The following is a 25,971-nucleotide window of genomic DNA, read 5'->3' on the forward strand; positions in this document are numbered from 1 at the left end:
GCTACAGCCCCACCACACAGCTACACTCAGCCTCCCCCTGTCCCCTGTAGCTACAGCTGCACCACACAGCTACACTCAGCCTCCTCGTGTCCCCTGGGCTACAGCCCCACCACACAGCTACACACAGCCTCCCCGTGTCCCCTGGGCTACAGCCCCACCACACAGCTACACACAGCCTCCCCCTGTCCCCTGGGCTACAGCCCCACCACACAGCTACACACAGCCTCCCCCTGTCCCCTGGGCTACAGCCCCACCCCACAGCTACACACAGCCTCCCCCTGTCCCCTGTAGCTACAGCTGCACCACACAGCTACACTCAGCCTCCCCCTGTCCCCTGGGCTACAGCCCCACCACACAGCTACACTCAGCCTCCCCGTGTCCCCTGTAGCTACAGCCCCACCACACAGCTACACTCAGCCTCCCCGTGTCTCCTGGGCTACAGCCCCACCACACAGCTATACACAGCCTCCCCCTGTCCCCTGGGCTACAGCCCCACCACACAGCTACACACAGCCTCCCCCTGTCCCCACAGCTACAGCTCCACCACACAGCTACACTCGGCCTCCCCCGTGTCCCCTGGGCTACAGCCCCACCACACCGAACGCGCCACTTTCTCAACCCCTTCCATTGACGGCGTTAACCTCAGCCCCGCCCCTGGCGCCCCCCCCCCCCCGCGTCTTGACGTCACTTAGCCCCCCCACTTGTAAAATGGTGCTGCAGCCAATGATAGACATACATACACACACGTCAACACACGCGTGCATACATTTCAAATGCACACACCCCACATGAGTGCATGCATACGTGCGCATCGAATGCACTACACCCACGTATAAAGATCCCCCGTGTAGCTTTAACGGACTGTTTGGGCAAGTGCTGTTAGCGAGCACCTATGAAGACCGGCACGGCACACGAGGGGGGGGGGGGTGGGTGACCAACGCCACGCCCGGCCGCCTTTGTCTCCCCAGTGGCGATGTTTACACACCGCACCCGGTACTCGTTTTTAGACTGAGTCGACCTAGGGGAGGCCCAGAACCGGTTCAGATAATCGTCACTGGCGTTGTCCGTGAGCGTGAATGGAACCCGGGTCTACGGGTTCGTAGCGCAGCGCGCTAACCGCTACACCACCGCTCCCCGCTCGCACGCATGCATACTTACACATCGATCGCGCTACACCCACGTACAACACACGGGTACACGCGCACATCAAATAGCATACAATCCCACACGAATCGCACACAACGAATACGCCACACACATCAACTACACATACTGCAAATACCACATACATACATTTAACGTAAATACACATGCATCACACACACACACACTAGATACTGTATACTATACACACACATCAAATACACAAACACAGCACATACATCACACGCATCAATTTTGCACACATTCACGCTCCACATTCACCCCACCCTCATACAAAAACGTGCATTCACACCATCTATAACACACACACACATGTTACGAAACTAAACACAATGCACAACACATATGCAGATATTCACACTGCACATATACACCACACGGATACCCCTAACGAACAGACACACCACTTACACGCAACAAAGACAAAGATCCCCCATATAGCCTCAACAGACTGTTGGAGAAAGTGCTCATTGCGAGCACCTATGAAGTTCGCTACGGCACACTGGGGGATGGGTGGCCAGAACCACGCACGACCGCCTTTGTCTCCCCGAGTGGCAATGCTTACACACCGCAACAGGTACTCATTTGAGGCTGAGTCGAGCTAGGGGAGGCCCAGGACCGCTGCTGATAATCGTCACCCGGTGTTTGTGGCCGTGAGCGGGAATCGAACTCGGGTGGCCGGGTTTGTAGCGGGGCGAGGTAACCGCTAACACTACCGCTCCCAACACCGCACACACACAACATATACACCACATCCATATACCCCACATCCACCTATATGCACAAATCCCATAACACGGTATGCACGCACATATATAACTCATATTTACACCGCACGCACCACATACTCAAGGCACCAATGTATACCCCACATAAGCAGCAGATGTAGACCGATAGATGCACCGCACACGCATCAGCCACACATGAAATCCACCACATGCCGTGCATTTACTGCACACACCCCAGGCGAATATCCATGCACAGTGTGTTCACACGACGCACATCACACACATACACACGCGTACATATGACACCACACACACACAGCACACACACACACCACACATCACACAGCACACACACCGCACACATACTGCGCACAACACACAGCACACACCACACGCACACACGCACACACACACACGCACACACGCACACACACACACGCACGCACACACGCACACTCGGCGTAACGCATGCATCGTTACAGAGCCAATCCCGTACCTTGTATCGCTGCAGCAGCTGCAGCAGCAGCAGCTGCGACAGCGAGGGCACACTGCTGCTGCTACTGGCAGCACGAGCAACGGAGTGGCGAGCTTGCGCGGCGGGTAGCCGGGTAACGGTGTGGGTAGGTCAGTAACGCTTTGGGTAGGTGGCTAACGCTGTGGATAGGTGGGTAAGGCTGTGGGTAGGTGGGTAACGCGATGGGTAGGTGGGTAACACGGTGGGTAGGTGGGTAACACGGTGGGTAGGTGGGTAACGCGGTGGGTAGGTGGGTAACGCTGTGGGTAGGTGGGTAACGCTGTGGGTAGGTGGGTAACGCGATGGGTAGGTGGGTAACACGGTGGGTAGGTGGGTAACGCGGTGGGTAGGTGGGTAACGCTGTGGGTAGGTGGGTAACACGGTGGATAGGTGGGTAACGCGGTGGGTAGGTGGGTAACGCTGTGGGTAGGTGTGTAACGCGGTGGGTAGGTGGGTAACGCGGCGGTGTAATTAACGAGGAGGAGGAGGCGGAGTCGGCTGCCGCGCGCTGAGTCGCGACTCGAGCGAGGCGCTGGCGATGAACTGGGGGCGATGTCACGGCGCGTGCAGCCGCCGTCGTAAATCAGCACCGAATCTCTCCCCGTGCGCGCGCGCGCGCGCGCGTGTTTGTTCCACTCGCACGGGGAGCGGTGGCGTTGTGATGAGCGCGCTGCGCTGCGAACGACAGAACCCACCCCCCCCCCGTCCCCGTAGCCACCCTCCACGGACAGCCGATGACCGATCACGACCGATACCTGTGGGTGGATATTTGAAGCGGTCCCGAAGCCTTCCCTAGGTAGACTCAGCCTTAACAAACAAGCAAAAAAACTAATACCCGGTGCGGTGTGTAACACAACAGCGCTGGGAAGACAAAGGCGGTCGGGCGTGGTGCTGGCCACCTCAAGCGCCTCGTGTGCCCTGCTGACCATTAAAGGTTCATAGGTGGTCGCGAACGGCACTTGCCCCTACATTCTGCTAAGCTTATACGGGGGATGTTTGTCTTTGTTTAAGTCGTGAGGAGCGGTAGTGGAAGTGGTTAGAGCGGCTTAGCACATTGCACTACGAACCAAAGCGACCCCAGTTCGAATTCGGCTCACGGCAAACATCACTGACGGAATATCTGAATCGGTCCCGGGGCCTCCCCCTAGGTCGACTCAGCCTCAAATGAGCACCTGGTGGCGTGTGTAAAACCATCAGCACTGGGGAGACAAAGGCGGCCGGGTGTGGTACTGGCGCTTTCCCCAACAGTCTACAAGGCTAGATTTGGGCATCCATGAATTTGTCCTTATGTGTGAGTGCGCGTGTGTCTGACTGTGAGTGTGGGGAGCGGTAGTGTAGTGGTTAGCACGCTGCGCTACGAACCCGGCAAAACCCGAGTTCGATTTCCGCTCACAGCTCCATGTCGGTGACGAATATCTGAACCGGTCCTGGGATTCCCATAGGTCAACTCAGCCTTAAATAGAGAGCCCGCTCAGGTGTGTAAACATTAGCACGGGTGAGTCAGAGGCTGTTGGTATTGTTTCTGGCCACCCACCCCATCGTGCGCCGTGCCGGCCTTCACAGGTGCTCGCGAACAGCACTTGCCCCAACAGTCTGTTAAAGGCTACCCGGGGGATCTTTGTGTGTGTGTGGAGCGGTGGCGCAGTGGTTAGCGCGCTGCGTTGCGAACCTCTCGAACCGCTCACGGCCAACAACCAACGACGATGATCTGAACCGGTCTTGGGCCTCGCCTAGGTCGACTCAGCCTCAAATGAGTACCTGGCGCGGTGTGTAGTAAACATCGCCACTGGGGGAGACAAAGGCGGCCAGGCGTGCTGCTCGCTAATGGAACTTGCCTCAACAGTCCGTGAAGGCGACACGGGGGGATCTTTGTTTTGTCTGCGTCTGCCTGTACTCGTTCACCCTCGCTTCGCGGAAAGCCGCGCGTCTCATGTCTGTGTGATCTAAAGTCGCGTCTCTGTTTGTGTCCGAGGTGCTCGCTAACTGCACTTGCTTCCCCCCCCCCAACGGTCAATGAAGGCTATACGGGGGACCTTTGTCTTTTTTTGTTTGTTTTTGTTTTGTTTGTCCGCATGTCCTCACCTTCGCGAGCGTGCGTCCGCGTCGCGTCGTGTTTGTGTGCACGCGTCGGGGCTGGCCACGCGTGCGTCAATCTACAGCCTCTCGTCTCACGTGTCTGTCTGTCTGTCTGACGGCGCGTCTCTCTCTGTGTCTGTCTGTCTGTCTGACGGCGCGTCTCTATCTGTGTCTGTCTGTCTGATGGCGCGTCTCTCTCTGTGTCTGTCTGTCTGTCTGATGGCGCGTCTCTCTCTGTGTCTGTCTGTCTGTCTGACGTGTCTGTCTGCCTGACGGCGCGTCTCTCTCTGTGTCTGTCTGTCTGTCTGACGGCGCGTCTCTCTCTGTGTATGTCTGTCTGTCTGTCTGACGGCGCGTCTCTCTCTGTGTCTGTCGGTCTGACGGCGCGTCTCTCTCTGTGTCTGTCTGTCTGATGGCGCGTCTCTCTCTGTGTCTGTCTGTCTGACGGCGCGTCTCTCTCTGTGTCTGTCTGTCTGTCTGACGGCGCGTCTCTCTCTGTGTCTGTCTGTCTGATGGCGCGTCTCTCTCTGTCTGTCTGTCTGTCTGACGGCGCGTCTCTCTCTGTGTCTGTCTGTCTGTCTGATGGCGCGTCTCTCTCTCTGTGTTTGTCTGTCTGTCTGATGGCGCGTCTCTCTCTGTGTCTGTCTGTCTGAGGGCGCGTCTCTCTCTGTGTCTGTCTGTCTGAGGGCGCGTCTCTCTCTGTGTCTGTCTGTCTGTCTGACGGCGCGTCTCTCTCTGTCTGTCTGTCTGACGGCGCGTCTCTCTCTGTGTCTGTCTGTCTGTCTGACGGCGCGTCTCTCTCTGTGTCTGTCTGTCTGTCTGACGGCGCGTCTCTCTCTGCGTCTGTCCGTCTGTCTGATGGCGCGTCTCTCTCTGTGTCTGTCTGTCTGTCTGACGGCGCGTCTCTCTCTGTGTCCGTCTGTCTGATGTCGCGTCTCTCTCTGTGTCTGTCTGTCTGTCTGACGGCGCGTCTCTCTCTGTGTCTGTCTGTCTGTCTGATGGCGCGTCTCTCTCTGTGTCTGTCTGTCTGTCTGACGGCGCGTCTCTCTCTGTCTGTCTGTCTGTCTGATGGCGCGTCTCTCTCTGTGTCTGTCTGTCTGTCTGATGGCGCGTCTCTCTCTGTGTCTGTCTGCCTGACGGTGCGTCTCTCTCTGTGTCTGTCTGTCTGTCTGACGGCGCGTCTCTCTCTGTCTGTCTGTCTGTCTGACGGCGCGTCTCTCTCTGTGTCTGTCTGTCTGTCTGATGGCGCGTCTCTCTCTCTGCGTCTGTCTGGATGTCCATCTGCGTGCCTGCCCTCTAGTCTGCCTCTCTCGCTCCGTGTGTGGATGTGCGTGCGGGGAGCGGTAGTGTAGTGGTTAGCGCGCTGCGCTACGAAATCCGGCGAACCGAGTTCGATTCTCAAACTAGCCCTGGGCCACTCCTCGGTAGACTCGTCCTCAAATGAGTATCTCAGTGCGATGTATGAACATCGCCACTGGGGAGACAAAGGCGTCCGGGCGTAGTGCTGGCCACCCACCACCCTCGTGTGTCGTTCCGGCCTTCACAGATGCTCGCTAACAGCACTTGCCCCGACAGTCTGTTAAGACTACACCGGGGATCTTTGTAGTTGTGTATGTGTCTGTTCACCCTGTCCGTGTGTGTATGTGTCAGGGTGTGTGTGTGTCTCTCAGTGTGTGTGTGTGTATGTCTCAGGGTGTGTGTGTGTCTCAGTGTGTGTGTGTGTATGTGTCAGGGTGTGTGTGTGTCTCTCAGTGTGTGTGTATGTGTCAGGGTGTGTGTGTGTCTCTCAGTGTGTGTGTGTATGTCTCAGGGTGTGTGTGTCTCAGTGTGTGTGTGTATGTGTCAGGGTGTGTGTGTGTGTCTCTCAGTGTGTGTGTGTATGTGTCAGGGTGTGTGTGTGTGTGTGTCAGTGTGTGTGTGTGTCTCAGGGTGTGTGTGTGTGTCTCAGGGTGTGTGTGTGTGTATGTCTCAGTGTGTGTGTGTGTCTCAGGGTGTGTGGGTGTGTCTTAGGGTGTGTGTATGTCTCAGTGTGTGTGTGTCAGGGTGTGTGGGTGTGTTTCAGGGTGTGTGTGTCTCTTAGGGTGTGTGTGTGTGTGTCTCAGGGTGTGTGTGTCTCAGTGTGTGTGTCTCAGGGTGTGTGTGTGTGTCTCAGGGTGTGTGTGTGTATGTCTCAGTGTGTGTGTCTTTCAGGGTGTGTGTGTGTCTCAGGGTGTGTGTGTGTGTCTCAGGGTGTGTGTGTGTGTGTATGTCTCAGTGTGTGTGTGTCTCAGGGTGTGTGGGTGTGTCTTAGGGTGTGTGTGTGTATGTCTCAGTGTGTGTGTGTCAGGGTGTGTGGGTGTGTTTCAGGGTGTGTGTGTCTCTTAGGGTGTGTGTGTGTGTGTCTCAGGGTGTGTGTGTCTCAGTGTGTGTGTCTCAGGGTGTGTGTGCATGTCTCAGGGTGTGTGTGTGCAATGCGGTTTCAGGAAAGGGCGGTCCTGCACAGATGCCATATTTTCTGTCCGTCTGCTACAGCAGAGGTGTAGGGAATTCCAACAAGACCTACATCTCTGCTTTATTGACCTGGTCAAGGCCTATGATACCATCAGTAGGCCTGGGCTCTGGGTCGTTCTTCGTGCTTTTGGAGTACCTGACCCTCTGCTCACGATCATTAAGGACCTTCATGATGGTGAGCGGGCCCGGGTAAAACTACGTGGCCGGGAGTCAGAGCCATTCCCTGTACACCTTGGGGTGCGACAGGGATGTCCTCTGGCTCCCACATTATTTAACATCTATTTTGACCACGTAGTTCGTGAAGCCTTCAATAGCTGTACCGGGGGAATCTCCATATGGTACAGATATAATGGGAGGCTAATCGATGCCCGGGTGCGGTCAAGGGATGGCTCCCTATTGCTCAACCACGTTATGTATGCTGATGACTTGGTAATAGCTGCTCAGTCAGAGGAGGAGTTGGAGACGCTGCTGCTGAGACTGGAGCGTGCCACTAAGAGGTGGGGCCTTACCATCAGCCCCACCAAAACTAAGCACCTGCCTGGGTATTTTGTACCATCGGACACTCCACCCCCACAACTCCCAATCGGTGATGGGGCAGTTGTGGAGAGAGTGGAGAGTTTCCCATACCTGGGCAGTGTGCTTATGACTGGCTCCAGTTTAACAGCAGAGGTCTCACTCCGAATCAGTCGAGCGGCAATATCTTTTCATCGGTTGCGTAACGCTGTGTGGAAGCTACCTGGTCTGTCGCTCCGCACTAAGCTTCAGGTCTTCTCGGCCACGGTCATTCCCTCCCTTCTCTACGCTTGCGAAACGTGGACCCCCCTAATGGAACATCTTCGCCGGTTAGAAACATTTAGGCTGACCTGCCTACGATCCATCCTGGGTTTAACCAGACTGGATTGTGTGAGGAGCTCACAAATCCTTGAGAGATCTGGGCAGGGTCCCATCGGTGAGCTCCTCCGGCGGGCAAGGCTGCGATGGCTGGGTCATGTAGCCCGCATGCCCAGCCACCGCATGCCGAAACAGCTTTTGTTTGGCCGGATTGAGGGGGCTAAGCGGGCGCGGCACGGGCTAGAGAAGAGATGGAGTGATGTGGTACAGGAGGACGTGGAGCTGAGTGGACTTGCCGATGACTGGTACCAGCGGTGTCAAGATCGGCCTCTGTGGAGGAGGCTCGTGAAGGATGCTACTGGGCAGTTGGAGGCAGTCGCCCTCCAACAACAACGGAGGGCGGAGGAGCGACGCTCACAACAGCGAGCGGAGCGCCGGGTGGCTAAAGCACAGCAGGTTGGCACAGTAGGGGGCACAGGTGGTGCATCAGCCAGTCATCTCAGTCAGTCGACCCGTGGCACCTGGGTCTGCCCCGTGACCTCCTGCCAGCGGGCGTTCGACACTTCACGTGGCCTCAGGGTGCACATAGCCTGGCACAAGCGTCGTGGTGACGTCACCGCCACTTAGTGGCGAATGGCGGTTGTTGTTGTTGTTGTGTGCATGTCTCAGGGTGTGTGTGTATGTATCATGGTGTGTGTGTGTGTCTGTGTGTATGTGTATGTCTCAGGGCGTGTGTGTATGTCTCAGGGCGTGTGTGTATGTATCAGTGGGTGTGTGTGTGTATGTCTCAGGGCGTGTGTGTCTCAGGGTGTGTGTGTGCATGTCTCAGGGTGTGTGTGTCTCAGGGTGTGTGGGTGAGTCTCAGTGTGTGTGTGTCTCAGGGTGTGTGTGTGTATGTCTCAGGGTGTGTGTGTATGTATCAGGGTGTGCGTGTCTGTGTGTATGTCTCAGGGTGTGTGGGTATGTCTTAGTGTGTGTGTGTCTCAGGGTGTGTGTGTGTCTCATGGTGTGTGTGTGTATGTGTATATCTCAGGGTGCGTGTGTATATGTATCAGGGTGTGTGTGTGAGTCTCAGGGTGTGTGTGTGTCTCCGTGTGTGTGTGTGTATATCTCAGGGTGTGTGTGTGTATATCTCAGGGTGTGTGTGTGTATGTCTCAGGGTGTGTGTGTGTCTCAGGATGTGTGTGTCTCAGGGTGTGTGTGTGTATGTCTCAGGGTGTGTGTGTATGTCTCAGGGTGTGTGTGTGTGTCTCCGTGTGTGTGTGTATATCTCAGGGTGTGTGTGTATGTCTCAGGGTGTGTGTGTGTCTCCGTGTGTGTGTGTATATCTCAGGGTGTGTGTGTGTATATCTCAGGGTGTGTGTGTGTATGTCTCAGGGTGTGTGTGTGTCTCAGGGTGTGTGTGTGTCTCAGGGTGTGTGTGTGTCTCAGGGTGTGTGTGTCTCAGGGTGTGTGTGTGTATGTCTCAGGGTGTGAGTGTATGTCTCAGGGTGTGTGTGTGTGTCTCCGTGTGTGTGTGTGTATATCTCAGGGTGTGTGTGTCTCAGGGTGTGTGTGTGTCTCAGGGTGTGTGTGTGTCTCCGTGTGTGTGTGTCTCAGGGTGTGTGTGTGTCTCAGGGTGTGTGTGTCTCAGGGTGTGTGTGTGTATGTCTCAGGGTGTGTGTGTATGTCTCAGGGTGTGTGTGTGTGTCTCCGTGTGTGTGTGTATATCTCAGGGTGTGTGTGTGTCTCAGGGTGTGTGTGTGTCTCCGTGTGTGTGTGTCTCAGGGTGTGTGTGTGTCTCAGGGTGTGTGTGTGTCTCCGTGTGTGTGTGTGTGTCTCAGGGTGTGTGTGTATGTCTCAGGGTGTGTGTGTGTCTCCGTGTGTGTGTGTGTATATCTCAGGGTGTGTGTGTGTCTCAGGGTGTGTGTGTCTCAGGGTGTGTGTGTGTATGTCTCAGGGTGTGTGTCTCCGTGTGTGTGTGTGTGTCTCAGGGTGTGTGTGTATGTCTCAGGGTGTGTGTGTGTGTCTCCGTGTGTGTGTGTATATCTCAGGGTGTGTGTGTATGTCTCAGGGTGTGTGTGTGTCTCAGGGTGTGTGTCTCCGTGTGTGTGTGTGTGTCTCAGGGTGTGTGTGTGTCTCAGGGTGTGTGTGTGTCTCCGTGTGTGTTCCCACTCACGTGCGCCGCTCCCGTAGCACGTCTCTGCAGTCGCGATTGTATCTCGTTGACGAATGGAGAAGAGTGGAGCGGTAATGGCCAGAGAGGAGAGCAGAGAGGGAGAGAGAACAGCAGGGAGAGAGAGAGGAGGGAGAGGGGAGAGGGGAGAGAGGGGAGAGGGGGGAGAGGGGAGAGAGGGAAGAGGAGAGAGAGGGGAGAGGGGGGAGAGGGGAGAGAGAGGGGAGAGAGAGGGGAGAGGGGAGAGAGAGGGGAGAGAGGGGAGAGGGGAGAGAGGGGAGAGAGGGGAGAGGGGAGAGAGGGGAGAGAGAGGGGAATAACGGAGAGGGATGGGGGCAAGGGAGAGAGAGCGAGAGGTGATTGGTGGGCAGAGGGGGGACATTGGGGATAGTGGGAACGGCGTGGATTGGAGAAAGGTGAGTATGGGGTAGTGGTGAGGATGGGGTAGTGGCGAGGATAGGGTAGTGGTGATGATGGGGTAGTAGTGAGGATGGGGGAGTGGTGAGGATGGGGGAGTGGTGAGGATGGGGGAGTGGTGAGGATGGGGTAGTGGTGAGGATGGGGTAGTGGTGAGGATAGGGTAGTGGTAAGGATGAGGGAGTGGTGAGGATGGGGTAGTGGTGAGGATGGGGGAGTGGTGAGGATGGGGTAGTGGTGAGGATGGGGTAGTGGTGAGGATAGCGGAGTGGTGAGTACGGGGTAGTGGTGAGAATAGCGGAGTGGTATGTACTGTAAGTGGATGTCCTATGTGTGTGTATGTTTATGTCTACAGTTTCAGGGGTTTAATTTTTTTTTTTTACCGGACCTGACCGGTTGGGCCACACGGAATATATTTCCACACCCAGTATACCACATCCAGTATACGCCTCGCTATCACTGTGACCACTCGCCACGTGTCTATACTTCAGTCTAGCAGCGATCCGGAATATCTTCACAATGAATCCGTGCACGCACGTGGCACTCAGGCACGTGGCACTCAGGCACGTGGCACTCAGGCACGTGGCACTCAGGCACGTGGCACTCAGGCACGTGGCACTCAGGCACGTGGCACTCAGGCACGTGGCACTCAGGCACGTGGCACTCAGGCACGTGGCACTCAGGCACGTGGCACTCAGGCACGTGGCACTCAGGCACGTGGCAATCACGTACGTGGTACACACGCACGTGGCACTCACGTGGTACTCACGCACGTGGCGCTCACGCACGTGGCGCGCACGCACGTGGCACTCACTCACGCGTGGTACACACGCACGTGGCACTCACGTGGTACTCACGCACGTGGCACTCACGTGGTACTCACGCACGTGGCACTCACTCACGCGTGGTACACACACGTGGCACTCACTCACGTGGTACACACGCACGTGGCACTCACTCACGTGGTACACACGCACGTGGCACTCACTCACTCACGTGGTACACACGCACGTGGCACTCACTCACGTGGCACTTTGGGTTTTCAGGTATGGGGAGCAACCCCTCCAGCAATGAAAATTATAGAGGAGTTGCTAGTTAGTAAGGACTTGTTAGTGATAAGGAGTTGTTAGTAAGTAAGGACTTGTTAGTGATAAGAAGTTGTTAGTAAGTAAGGACTTGTTAGTGATAAGGAGTTGTTAGTAAGTAAGGACTTGTTAGTGAGTAAAGACTTGTCCCTTGCTTTTTATTCGACGCGTGTGCGGCGATGGCTCAGCCATCGATCGAGGGTCAAATTCGAACCGCGTTGTGTGATCGGCATCGCACTCGCTGAAGGTGTCGATGCCTTCAGGGAAGTCGTGCACTGTATACGCGACTGCGCACAATTCTGTGAGTCTCTTATAACTGCTTTGCCGTTACTTATTGCCAACTATGGACTCAGACTATTGTCCTACCATCTCATAGAGTCCCTGGCACGTAATAATATGCGCTGGGGGTGGGGGAGGGGAACCCCGGGGGGAGGAAGCGGTCCGTTGGTTTTGGGTGTTCGGATGGATCACAGGAGGGAGATCCAGAGTGATGAGGGACGAGTGAAACACTCGCCATAATCGAATGGAATCCTTCAAAGACGAAGGATCACCCGCCTAGCCTTTGAAGGCCGGCACGGCACACGAGGGGGTGGCCAGCACTACGCCCGGCCGCCTTTGTCTCCCGAGTAGCGATGTTTACACACCGCACCAGGTACTCATTTGAGGCTGAGTCGATCTAGGGGAGGCCCGCAACCGGTTCGGATAATCGTCACCGGTGTTGGCCGTGAGCGGGAATCGAACCCGGGTCGCCAGGTTCGTATCACAGCGCGCTAACCGCTACACTACCGCTCCCCATGCACGCGCACACACATACACAGACACATGTACAAAGACAAAGATCCCCCATATAGCCTTAACAGACTGTAGGGGCAAGTGCTGTTAGCGAGCACCTATGAAGGCCGGCAACGGTACACGAGGGGGTGGATGGCCAGCACCACGCCCGACCGCCTTTGTCTCCCTAGTGGCAATGTTTACACACCGCACCAGGTACTCATTTGAGGCTGAGTCGACCTAGGGGAGGCCCGGGACCGGTTAAGATAATCGTCACTGGTGTTGGCCGTGACACATATACACACACACATACAGACATCATTAATAGTGGCCCTGGGGCGGGGGAGGAGGGGTGAGTTGTGGGGGAGGGGGGGGTAAACGATTATTCGAACCGGTCATGAGCCTTCCCTAGGTCGACTCAGCCTCAAATGAGTACCTGGTGCGGTGTGTAAACATCGCTACTCGAGAGACAAAGGCGGCCGGGCGTGGTACTGGCCACCCACCCACTCGTGTGGCCGTGCCGGCCTTCATAGGTGCTACTCGCTAACAGCACTTGCCCCAACAGTCTGTTTACAGGCTATACGGGGTATCTTTGTCTTTGTAGGGTTGTGGGCAGGGTGGGGGTTAGGGGGGGTAGCTACTTGGGTTGCATTTCTCCGCCCGAACGAGTTAAGGAGGCGCCTAGGGAGGGGCCCAACCAAACAGATGGGTCCTGAGGATGGGGGGGGGGGCACACCCTCCACCCCCCCTCCGCACCTCCTCTCCTCTCCATGCCCCCCACCTCCCGCTCCCTACCTACCCTGGGGCTCCCAGAGACACTTCAGCAACGCACACAGAGAGCGAGAGATCAAGGGTGAGTGGGTGAGTGGGTGGGTGAGTGAGTGGGTGTGATGAGTGAGTGGGTGAGTGGGTGGGTTGGGTGAGTGGGTGGGATGAGTGAGTGAGTGGGTGGGTGGGTGGGATGAGTGAGTGGGTGAGTGGGTGGGTGAGTGAGTGAGTGGGTGAGTGGGTGGGTGAGTGAGTGAGTGGGTGAGTGGGTGGGTGAGTGGGTGGGATGAGTGAGTGGTGGGATGAGTGAGTGGGTGGGTGAGTGGGTGGGTGGGTTAGTGAGTGAGTGAATGGGTGGATGAGTGGGTGGGTGAGTGGGTGGATTGTTGGGTGGGTGAGTGGGTGGGTGGGTGGGTGAGTGGGTGAGTGGGTGGGTGGGTGAGTGGATGAGTGGGTGGGTGGGTGAATAAATTGGTGGGTGGATGAGTGGGTGGGTGATTGAGTGGGTGGATGAGTCGTAGAGGGGGGCCTAGCGTGCGCGCACGCGTGACGGCGCCCCTACTAGCCCTCCGTGAAAAGAAAAATAGCTTTGTAGCTCATCGGATTCCCCCTGCAGTCTACATTTGTTTAAGCTCTGATGACTGAAGAACACAGCAGCACCGTATACATACATAAAGAGTTCAGCTGCAAACACACAAATCTCCCAGCCCCCCCGTATAGCCTTGCGCGTACAGTTGCTGTAGGGCGGTCAAATGCTACCGGCGAGTACGATACGGCGCGAGGCGACGCAGAAAATGAAGGGTGGTGGTGGTGGTGGCGGCAGTGGCGGTGGTGGTTGGTTGGTGGTTGTGGTGGTAGTGGCCACAGAAACCAACGTCTGTCCGCCTTTGTCTCTGCGGCGTTGACGTGCACGCGACGCGCCAGGAGTGCTCATTTCAAAGGGGGTCTGGGTCGACCGAGGCGAGGCCCCCCGACGGACTGATTCGATGATCAGTCGGAACCTGCCGGTGTCAGAACCTGGCCGGGGGAGGAGGGCGAGGGGGGCGGGGGAATCCCGCCGAGCCAGACGCCGAAGTTCCACAGCTCACCAAAGCAACCACACCGCCAAAAAACGTTTGATTATCGGTTACCGGTTAAACCCGTTTAACCGTTTTCGGTTCGCGGCAAGCCGAGGACCGGCAAACCGTTCGCAGTGGCAATTTTTGGAACGAACTCGCCGAGTTTTTATTTTTTTAATTTATCTTAAGAAAGTGGCGCCCATCGTTTCAGCTGCCGCGCCGGGCGATGGAATCGACGCGGCGGGCCTCGAGACGTGGCACCTCAGCGGTGTGCCCACCACCATCGCCCCACGGGTGGTGAGGTGTTAACTCCCTCGCCTGGTGTGCAGGAGGATCCGTGGGTTCGATCCCGACCCCTGACGCCTGCTGCTGCTGTATACTTGGAGTTTGTGTGCCTCTCTCTCTCTCTCCCCGTGGTCGCGTGAATTATTCTCCCGGGTCCCTCCGGTTTTGCTCCCATTCCAACATTGAAAAACAACATCACCACGCGTTGAGAGTATTTGACTGCTGTAAATGTCCACGTGATAAGCCGCTTCGTGGAGCTGCAGAGCTGCAATCGCTCAGTGGGCCCTTGCCTGGTGAAGTAAAAATAAAATAGTTTTGAGCTTAGGGTGGTAAATGAACAGCTGTGGCACCGCGAGGTATTAAAGAGCGATGCGTGATCGCGACCATCCGGGGCACTTCTCATCTCATCAGCACGCCGCGACCACCACTCATCATCCTTGCAGCGCCGCACGGCTCTCCTCCGCACCTCCGAGCGACGGCTGCGGCGATAAAGCCTCCTGAATCTCGGAGGCGGGGATGCTGCAGTCGTCGATAGTGGGCCTGTCGCTCTCTCTCTCTCAGCTCGCTGGAACACATCCTCCATCAGGCTTGGGCTGGGTACCCAGTGGAGCCATAGCAGCCGTGCGAGCCACGCTGATGAACCTCGCCCATTCAGCCCCGTCGGCATCGCGAGAGGGCACGGGAGGAAGAGGTCGGAGTGGGACGACGCCAAACCTCCGGCTGACTTTCCAGAGCTTGGAACTTTCACGAGCGTAGCCGAGAGCTGGGTAGTTTTGGAATTGAAAGGGTGGTCCTGCGTGGATGCCTACAGCCACAGTGGAACAACAGCAGGCAAATCCTACAGCAGGCATATCCTACAGCAGGCATATTCTGCAGCAGACATATCCTACAGCAGGCATATCCTACAGCAGGAATATCCTACAGCAGGCATATCCTAGAGAAGGCATATCCTTCAGCAGGCATATCCTACAGCAGGCATATCCTACAGCAGGCATATCCTAGAGAAGGCATATCCTTCAGCAGGCATATCTAACAGCAGACATATCCTGCAACAGGCATATCCTACAGCAGGAATATCCTACAGCAGGAATATCCTACAGCAGCCACAGTCCTACAGCAGGAATATCCTACAGAAGGGGTATCCTACAGCCGGGATATCCTACAGCAGGCATATCCTACAGCAGGCATATCCTACAGCAGGTATATCCTGCAGCAGGCATATAAAGCGTATCCTACAACGGTAGGCATATCCTACAGATGGCAAGCCGATGGACACGTGGGCAGATCAGCTCCGCGGTAGGTTCCCAAGTTCTCTGTCTCGTCACCACGTAGTTCAGCAGATGTTCTTGCTCGGACAATGACGTGCATCGATGCTGCGTTGGATGCACCGATGCAGGAACACGGTGTTGGTGGTTACAAGCTAATGTTGCTGCACAGTCGTCTAGAAGCCTCCTGCCGTCGTTTTTGAACTGATCTGGCCCATGCCTTCCAATTGCATCTACCCAAGCGTTCGCGCCACGACACATTCGGGCATTAAAGTCACCCAGCAGCATGACTCTATCAGAGGGGGCCTCTGTAGCCAGCACCAAGGACAGGAGGTTACGGAAGGCGTCTGACTCGTAAGCCTTGTCTGTGTGCCTGCAACGATGTTCACCTTCGGCGGGGGCGTAAGCCGCCACCACCAGCAGCAGACGTGGGGAGGGGAACCCAGAGTCGCCTGAGACAAAGGCGGCCGGGCGTGGTGCTGGCCACCCACCCCCTCGTGTGCTGTGCCGGTATTCATAGGTTGCTACTCGCTAACAGCACTTGCCCCAACAGTCTGTTACAGGCTGCACCGGGGATCTATGTCTTCGTCTTTTGTTCTTTGGGTTATTATTTTTGAGGTAGAGGAGGGTTACCAGCCCCATCGCTTTAGCCACGAGGGTAACAGCTAATTAGCATCAGCCTGTCAACCCAACAGCCTTGCCCACAATGGCATTGCTCACAACACACGGCAGTGGAAGCAGCATCTGACAGCATCCACGAGGCGGCGGGGGGCGGCGACGGGGGGTGGCGGAGGGGGGCGGGCAGTTATTTGCCAGACGAAGACAAAGATCGCCCGTATAGCCTCTCAAAGACTGTCGGGGCAAGTGTTGTTTGCGAGTAGCACCTACAGAGAGCGACACGGAGTGTTTGCTCGGCCGGCTACGTCTCCCCGAATGTTGAATGTTCACACACCGCACCGGGTAGGATGCTCATTTAAGGCTGAGTCGACCGAGGGGAGAGGCCCAGGACCGGTGCAGAGGTAATCGTCACAGGTGCCGTTGGCCGTGGGGGGGGGGGGGGGGGGGAATCGAACCCGGTTCGCGGGATTCGTAGCGAATCGCGCGAACCGCTGCACTACCGCTCCCCGCTGTCAAGACTATAGCAAAGACAAAAATCCCCCGTATAGACTGAACAGACTGTTGGGGCAAGCGCTGTTAGCGTGCACCTGTGAAGGCGACAGACGAGTGGGTGGGTGGCCAGCACCACGCCCACCCGGCCGCCTTTGTCTCCCCAGTGCTGATATTTACACACCACCCCAGGCTGAGTCGACCTAGGGGAGGCCCAGGACCGTTTCAGATAATCGTCACCGGTGTTGGCCGTGAGCGGGAATCGAACTCTGTCCGCCGGGTTCGTAACGCAGCGCGCTAACCGCTACACTACCAGACTATACATACATTCACACACACACAAACACGCTACAACTATGAATCCCGCTCACCCTAGACATGTTGTTAGGGAAAGTTGGGTTAGTGAGCATCTATTAGGGCCGTCACAGCCCCCGAGGGCTTGACGAGCGCACGGTCCGTCTTTGTCTCACTATATTCGCGCGGAATCTGGGCAGAAGGGGAGGGGGAGGGTAGCCGAGAGGGGTGCTCAGTATGTGCTCAGATATTGCTCGGAAACCCGTGATAGTAGATCCTTGGCCGGGAATCGAAGCGCTTTGGCCGCCGTTCATCCCGCAGTGCGCTAACCACCGCGCCACCGCTCCTCCGTCAAGCGCAATTAGCGAGCAGTCGCTCCCGGGATTCCGACTGGGGCGGCTTTGCCGCGTGTTGGCCGATCTCCTACGCCGGGTGCTGATGTACTACTTGCATTATTTTAGGCCCAGTCGACCTGTAGGGAGGTCCGCGTCAGGCCGCAGACACCCAATTACCACCACGGTTATCCGCGAAGCTGGGAGCGCCTTGGGAATTCTGCTCGCTTGTATCTCGCTCATTCCACATCCCACTGCTTCTCTAGGCTACGACTGCACTCCTGCGTGTATGTGCCTCCATATATATCGTCTCACAGGCCCGTAATGGCAATGTGCTATTAGCGAGCACCTATTAAGGGTCGCGGAGCTCAGGATAGTAACCGTGACTCTTTGCCACTGATGTTGTTCGCAAGTCACACAACCGGTTACTGATATAGACGAGGTTTGTGCTGTTCATCGCGTGACGTACTGTATGTACGTCGAATTTCTTTCGCACCGTACGTAGCCAACCGCGCTAGCCGGTGGTGCGGGGAAAGACAACACCCCGAACACAACAAAGCCGTTCTAAAGAAATTCGCTTTCGAATCAACATTTCCGTCTGGATGACGAAAAGCAACCGGTTAAAACCGGCTCGTGGTTTGCGGCATACAGTAATTTGCCGATGGCAAATAAACACTTAAACGTAATTTTGTTGTTTCATTTAAACTGAGAAACAAGGGCACATCTCCCACGCGGCGGCTTGGGCCGCTGTGCCGCTTGTGGACTCGCGCGTGCCAATTGGGTCCGTTCATTGCTGACGTTGCACTGAGCTCGGTTCATGATCGATTCGCGACTTTTGCAACGGGGTATTCCATTATGAAAGCAGTTGCCCGTTTATGTCTTTGAACAACTCACATAGAGTCTAATTCATTTGTTGATGCTCCTGCTGTTGGTGGTGCTCAAGCAAAATCAGCAACAACAACAACAACAACGCGCTGTCCTCCAGATAGTCTCGTCCCTTCACCTGATGAAGGCCACTCGTGTTGTGGCCGAAACGTCGTGAGAATTTTATTGTGTTATTTTATTTTATTGATATATTATTTTATTCTCATTCTACGTGACTTTACCGAAAGAACCAAAGAAGATGAATCCTTGCAGTCACGAAAGCTTTAAATCGAAATTTAACACTACATGCTCTTTGGTTTTTTCGGTAAAGTCACGTAGGTAAAATAAAATGAATGAAAACAAATAAATTAAATCACGAAGTGTCGGAGGCAACACAAGCTTCCGTCTTCAGGTGGAAATCATCACAGCAAAATTGTTGTATCAAGTGAAGAGAGCTCTAAGATACGTCGTGATTTAATTTAGTTGTTTTCATTTATTTTATTTTACCTACGTGACTTTACCGAAACAACCAAAGAGTATGAATCCTTGCAGTCACGAAATCTTCAAATCTAGAAACAACACTACAATACATTTGCCAATAACACCGTAGCCTTAACATAAATATATAATAGGCGACGTTTCGGGCAATGGTCCTTCTCCATAGTACATACACAGAAAGTCCAGAGGGATAGAATGGTTCGCAAACGTTAGATAATGCATTTCACACCATGGGGCCTGATGAGAATTGCATTTTAATCTTTTTCGAAATTACATTGGCATTTGAATAGTTACCTACGAGCAGATATTGAGTAACTGCCGAACCCTTAGACAAAAAATCAACAACGATGTGCATTAAAAAGTTAAATCGTAATATTTTCTGACCTTCTATGAGTTCATGATTTCTGGCAGCACAAACACTGGCGCTGTCCATGGTGCTGCTGTCCATGGTGCTAAAGTCATATCTGCATACTGCACAGGTTCACCTCGTCATGTCTACATACTGCACAGGTTTACCTCGTCATGTCTACATACTACACAGGTTCACCTCGTCATATCTACATACTGCACAGGTTCACCTCGTCATGTCTACATACTACACAGGTTTACCTCGTCATGTCTACATACTGCACAAGTTCCCCTCGTCATGTCTACATACTGCACAAGTTCCCCTCGTCATGTCTACATACTGCACAGGTTTACCTCGTCGTGTCTACATACTGCACAGGTTTACCTCGTCATGTCTACATACTGCACAAGTTCCCCTCGTCATGTCTACATACTGCACAAGTTCACCTCGTCATGTCTACATACTGCACAAGTTCCCCTCGTCATGTCTACATACTGCACAAGTTCACCTCGTCATGTCTACATACTGCACAAGTTCCCCTCGTCATGTCTACATACTGCACAGGGTTACCTCGTCATGTCTACATACTGTACAGGTTCCCCTCGTCATGTCTACATACTGCACAGGTTCTCCTCGTCATGTCTACATACTGTACAGGTTCCCCTCGTCATATCTACATACTACACAGGTTTACCTCGTCATATCTACATACTGCACAGGTTTACCTCGTCATATCTACATACTGCACAGGGTTACCTCGCCTTATGCCAGGGGTGGGGAACCTTTTTTTCTGCTAAGGGCCATTTGGATATTTATATAAAATCATTCGCGGGCCATGCAAAATTATCAACTTAAAAAAATAGCCCGCTATATTTGGTCAAACATTTAATTAACTCGCCCCTAATGCGATGGCTGGAACCTGCTTCTCTTTGGCGAGGCGTGGTGAGGATGTTGGCTGGTATTGTTGATGATGTTGTTGCTACTCGCAACTGCTTTTCCAGGTTTGCTCCTAGATTTGTTGAATTTCGAGTCCCGCCTGCGGTTGTCTTGGCAGGGCCAGAGACCCAAATTGATTTCGCGGGGCCTTATACGGCCCGCGGGCCGGACGTTCCCCACCCCTGTCTTATGCGGTAGATGCGTTCCAAAAAAGGGCGCACACATCGATACCTCGCGAGACAACTGCCTGCCGAGTAGCGCACACAGTGCACACGCGCACAGTACATCCACAAAGTTGTACCCCTGTGTGTATCTTTGTACACGCACCTGTGTGTATGTATATCTGTGTATGTATATTTGTGTATGTATCTCTGTGTGTATCTCCAATGTGTTAGAGAGCTGCCTGTCGAGTAGCGTAAACAGTACACAAACAGTACACGCACAGTACACAAACGATGTTGTTCCACGTCCCACCGCATAGCAGCATGTGGAGTGAATTCAAAAACGCATATCGCGAATTTTGTGTAGAAATAGGTCAAGCTGCATAAACGCGAAATCGCAAAAACCGAACTTGCATAACGCGAGGGATACCTGTATATGCAATATAAAAAATGTTACCCATGGCAAACCGCGGGGAGCGAGTTGGAACAGATGGAGTCCGCACTCTGCTATAACCGTCTTCTCCTGGCAGAGCAAGGCAAGGGTAAGGCACCTTCTCGACACCCACGGTGATAAGGGAGTTTCGCAACGACACGTGCGCGTGATCAACCAACCCTCGCTGCCTCCACACTCAACTAAACAATGGTTTATGTTACAAGCTAAGGCCCGCTGAGCTATCTAGGTAATTTTTTTTTTCCCAGAAGCAACCTAGCCACAAATGATAGCTCAACGAAGTGGCTTATACGTGTGGGTATTGATAGCAGCCAAATACTCTCTAAACGGGTGGGGTTTGTTTTCTTCTTCTAAATGCTGAAATGAGAAATCCGGAGGACCCGGAGAAAAATCCACGCGATCACGGGGAGAACACGCAAACTCAAAATGTGCAGCAGGCGCCAGGTCTAGGCATCGAACACAGGACCCTCCTGCGCACCAGGCGAGATAGTTAACATCTCGCCACCGCGGCTACTACACAGTGCTGGCTTTACAGGCCACGTGCACATCAACCACCACCACCACTGCTCAGCTACCTGCACGGCAGTAATTGACTCCTAATTGGCGATCTCAGTCAAAGCTTACAATTGTTTCTCACGCTGTGTAATTATTGTCTTTAAACACATTGGTGGGTTTCTTTTTTTCCCACGTTCCTTTTGGATTCTCGTTATTCGCTGCCGTTGCAGTTTAATCTCCCTTGGTTCATTTGCGATTTAATTTTAGTTCCTACTCCGCGTTTTCGTTCGGTTTCGCGTTTGAACAATGATCGCTGGCTGCGATGACGGTCTTGCCGTTTTTTGCTTATATCGTTCCGTGGTGAATCGTGGAATGCTCGCGTCGTGCAACACTGATCGCCCGTTATGATGCTTCCTGTTACGTTAACTCTATTACGTTAACTCGATTTCATTGCAATGTGTTGCGCGCGAGATTCCCGGTGTTTCGCCGTTGAGGTGCCTAATCCGCGCGTAGCGTGTGACGTTACGAGCCTGGCTGAAAATGTGTTCCGATTTTAGCGTTCCACCCTTTGATGAACGTCGCCGGTTTTCTACCATAAGAAGTAACAGCACAGCGAGAAAAAAACTAAAATCGGTGGAAAAACAAACGTCATCTGTGTGAGAAGGCATCGTGACCCCCCCCCCCCCGCCCCCCCCCCCTCCTACGTTACAGACAGACGGACAGATCTAAGGCAGTCATAATCTGGAGTTTATTTCCCCACTGACTAAAGCCCATTTCGGTTTAAGAAGCTCTTTGTCAAGGGTGACTCGACCGGCAGTCAAAATCAAAGCATTCCACAATTACAGGTATATTTTTGTTAAGAAAGAAAAACACACACACAGTAACGCTTTCAAGTTTACTTGTCTAAATAAGCGCACGGTAAATTGACGTCGAACTTGCACAGAACACGCGGTGCGTCGCGCGCAGTGCCGACGGAAACGCGATGCGAGCTGCAAATGCGTCATTGTGTTCCCAGATCTGGGCTTCAACGCGTCGCTCCGCGGTGCTGATGCTGGCTGAGGTTATGGGAGAGGATTGGTGGGTGGGTGGGTGGGGGGTTAGTGGGTGGGTGGGGGGTTGGTAGGTGGGTGGGTCGGGGGTTGAGGGGGTGGCGGCGGTGGGTAGGGGAGGGTGGTGAAGATGAAGGGGTGGAGGGGGGGGGGGGTTCGTGGTGGGGTGGGGGGGGTGTTTGTGTGTGGGGGGAAGGCACAGCCTGTGGACCGATAATCTCGCCGCGTCCACGATCCGACACCCGCCCACGCACCAGCACGTGGTGCGAATGCGACTTCGCTATTAACTTCAACAGTCGGCAGTGGAAAGACGACCCCCCCCGCCCTCTCCCGCGCAGCCTCTAACAGACCGTCGGGGTAAGTTGCTGTTAGCGCGTGGCACCTGTGAAGGGTGGCACAGCACGCGAAGGGGGTGGGTGAGGAAACGCCACGCCCGGCCGCCTTTGTCTCCCCCATTAAGGCTGAGTCGACCTCGGAGAGGCCCAGGACCGGTTCAAATATTCGCCACCGATGTTTTTCTCGTGAGTGGGACTCGAACTCGGGCTGCACGGTTCGTAGTGCATGGCGCTAACCGCTGCACTACAGCTCCCCCCACACACACACACGCGCACAAGGACTACCACCCCCCGTGTAGCCTTAACAGACCCTTGGGGCAAGTGCTGTCAGCGAGCACCGATGAAGGCCGAAGCGGCACACGACGGGGTGGGTGGCCAGTGATCACGCCCGGCCGCCTTTGTCTCCCGAGTGGCGATGGCTACACACCGCACCAGCTCCTCATTTGAGGCTGGGTCAACCTAGGGGAGGTAAGCGTCACTGGTGTTGGCCGTGAGCGACAATCGAACCCGTGTCGCCGGGCTTACAGCGCGGCGTGCTAACCCCTCACTGCCACACACACGCAGACGCCTTGTTCATGTGTCTGTGCGTGTGTGTGCGCACACACAGTGGGAGCACAACCCATGTCTGTGCGTGCGTGCGTGCTTACGTAAGAGATCTGATGAGCGGTGGCGCGTTGGTGAGCGCACTGCGCTACGAACCCGACGACTCGAGTTCGATTCCTGCTCACTGCCAACATCGGTGATGAATTTATCTGAACCGATACTGGGCCCCTCCTAGGTCGATGTAGCCTTAAATGGTTATCTGCTGCGGTGTGTATACATCGACATTTGGGAGACAAAGGCGGTCGGACGTTGTTCCGGCCACCCACCCCCTCGTGTGCCATACACGGAGACACACAGGGACATGGAAGACACACATACACTGAGATATCTGCAGAGAGAGACACAGAGACACATTCAAAGACACATGCAGAGACACACATACAGAGACACATACACTGAGATATCTGCAGAGAGAGACACAGAGACACATGCAGAGACACACATACAGAGACACATGCAGAGACACAACAACAACCGCCATTCGCCATTAAGTGGCGGTGACGTCACCGCGACGCTTGTGCCAGGCTATGTGCACCTTGCAGAGACACACATACAGAGACACTGAGACATACGCAGAGAGACACACGGACACACACACACACCTATACATATGCAGAAAGACACACACACAGACACAGTTTCACATACACTGCTCGCTGACAGCACCTGTCCCAACAGCCTATTGAAGGCTACGAGTGGGATTCAGATTTTGTAAATAAACACAACCGAAGCGTATGTACACACGGTAACGCAAAGACAATGTGTTACGGGTAATTGTAGACATGCGCACACAACGGCAGGCGTCATCCGCCACGAAGTGCTGATCACCGCGGCGCTCGCGCCAGGCTAGGTGCACTTTGCATCTACGTGACGTGTGGAAGGCTCGCTCCTGGTGGGTCACGGGACAGGCCCAGGTGCCACGGGTTGACTGGTCGAGATGACTGGCCGATGCACCAGCGGCGCATCAACTTCGATGCGCTTTAACCGTCCGGCGCCTCCGCTCGTTGTTGTCAACGTCGCTCCTCCGCCCTCCGTTGTTGTTGTTGTTGGAGGGCGCCTCCCTCCCAACTGCCCAGTGGCGTATTTAATGAACAGCGCTTGACAAGATACACAGATTTACATCACCGCTCGGGGGATGGAAACAAGCCGAAAACACCGAGAATCAAACCTGAAAATCTCGCGAGACTGAACAGAACGGCAGCGAAAAGCTCTCGACAAGTAAAACAACCGCATGCGAACAATCCCGTTGAACAACCAGCGGAGCAATGCATCGCAGTAGGGAAAACGCACGCACGACTATTGAGAGAGAGGAGAGAGACCTTGACTCAGGACCTAACACGGCAGGCAGTGTTGAAGACGCAAAGAAAACTCCCGCGCCTGCACTCCGTAGACAAAGGTAAACAAAGATGAACAAAAACGCGTGCGACTCAACAGGAGGTCAACGTTACGATGATCGTGGGCGTTTACACAGCAGGCCCTCGTTTAAAGCGGTAGATGCGTTCCTGAAAAGTGGCGCGCCAAGCGGAAAACGCGTTCAGCGATAAAAAATATATATAGATATCGCCGTAAATAATGTATCGGTTGTAGCTGGATACGATCCACCACTAGGCACGCGCAGTGAGATGGCGGGACTGACAACCGAGGGTAAGCCGCCGCGTCACGGCATCATTCCGCGTGCTGTATCACGCAGCTCAAGCCGCGCAGCTCAAGAAAGTTGCTCGTTGTCGACAGTTCAGAAATCGCGTTACAACGGTGCGCGCTCCGCGTTGTACCGGGCGTGTTCCTCATTGTAACGGGCACGTTCCGCATTGTAACGGGCACGTTCCGCATTGTAACGGGAGTGTTCCTCATTGTAACGGGCGTGTTCCGTATTGTAACGGGCGTGTTCCTCATTGTAACGGGCGTGTTCCACATTGTAACGGGCACGTTCCTCATTGTAACGGGTGTGTTCCGCATTGTAACGGGCGTGTTCCACATTGTAACGGGCGTGTTCCTCATTGTAACGGGCGCGTTCCACATTGTAACGGGCACGTTCCTCATTGTAACGAGCACGTTCCGCATTGTAACGGGCGTGTTCCACATTGTAACGGGCGTGTTCCTCATTGTACCGGGCGTGTTCCTCATTATAACGGGCACGTTCCTCATTGTAACGGGCGTGTTCCGCATTGTAACGGGCACGTTCCGCATTGCAACTGGCGCGTGCCATGTTGTAACGGGCATGTCCCGCGATGTACCGGACGTGTTCCGCGTTGTAACGGGCACGTTCCGCGTTGTAACGGGCACGTTCCGCGTTGTAACGGGCACGTTCCGCGTTGTAACGGACACGTTTCGCGTTGTAACGGGCACGTTTCGCGTTGTAACGGGCACGTTTTGCGTTGTAACGGGCACGTTCCGCGTTGTAACGGACACGTTTCGCGTTGTAACGGGCACGTTTCGCGTTGTAACGGGCACGTTCCGCGTTGTAACGGACACGTTTCGCGTTGTAACGGGCACGTTTCGCGTTGTAACGGAGACGTTTCGCGTTGTAATGGTCACGTTTCGCGCTGTAACGGGCACGTTTCGCGTTGTAACGGACACGTTCCGCGTTGTAACGGGCACTTTTCGCGTTGTAACGGACACGTTTAGCGTTGTAACGGGCACGTTTCGCGTTGTAACGGGCACGTTTCGCGTTGTAACGGGCACGTTCCGCGTTGTAACGGGCACGTTTCGCGTTGTAACGGGCACGTTTCGCGTTGTAACGGGCACGTTTCGCGTTGTAACGGGCACGTTCCGCGTTGTAACAGGAACGTTTTGCGCGGTAACGGGCACGTTTCGCGTTGTAACGGGCACGTTCTGCGTTGTAACGGGCACGTTTCGCGTTGTAACGGGCACGTTTCGCGTTGTAACGGGC

The 25,971-nt window shown here is 54.7% G+C and overlaps 1 protein-coding gene across 1 annotated transcript in view; it reads right to left on the reverse strand.

Moving 5' to 3' along the window:
• LOC116949495 (uncharacterized) overlaps positions 1-10,093 on the reverse strand; it is a 113,530-nt gene extending 103,437 nt beyond the window's left edge. The window contains exon 1 of the mRNA XM_076072419.1: positions 9,962-10,093. The gene's annotated coding sequence lies outside the window, so the exon portion shown is untranslated. The remainder of the gene's footprint in view (positions 1-9,961) is intronic.
• Between the last annotated feature and the right edge of the window lie 15,878 nt (positions 10,094-25,971).

This window comes from Petromyzon marinus, chromosome 37 (genome assembly GCF_048934315.1).
Source record: "Petromyzon marinus isolate PM22_M1 ecotype Great Lakes invasive population chromosome 37, UKy_Petmar_22M1.pri1.0, whole genome shotgun sequence".
NCBI classification, from domain to species: Eukaryota; Metazoa; Chordata; class Hyperoartia; order Petromyzontiformes; family Petromyzontidae; genus Petromyzon; species Petromyzon marinus.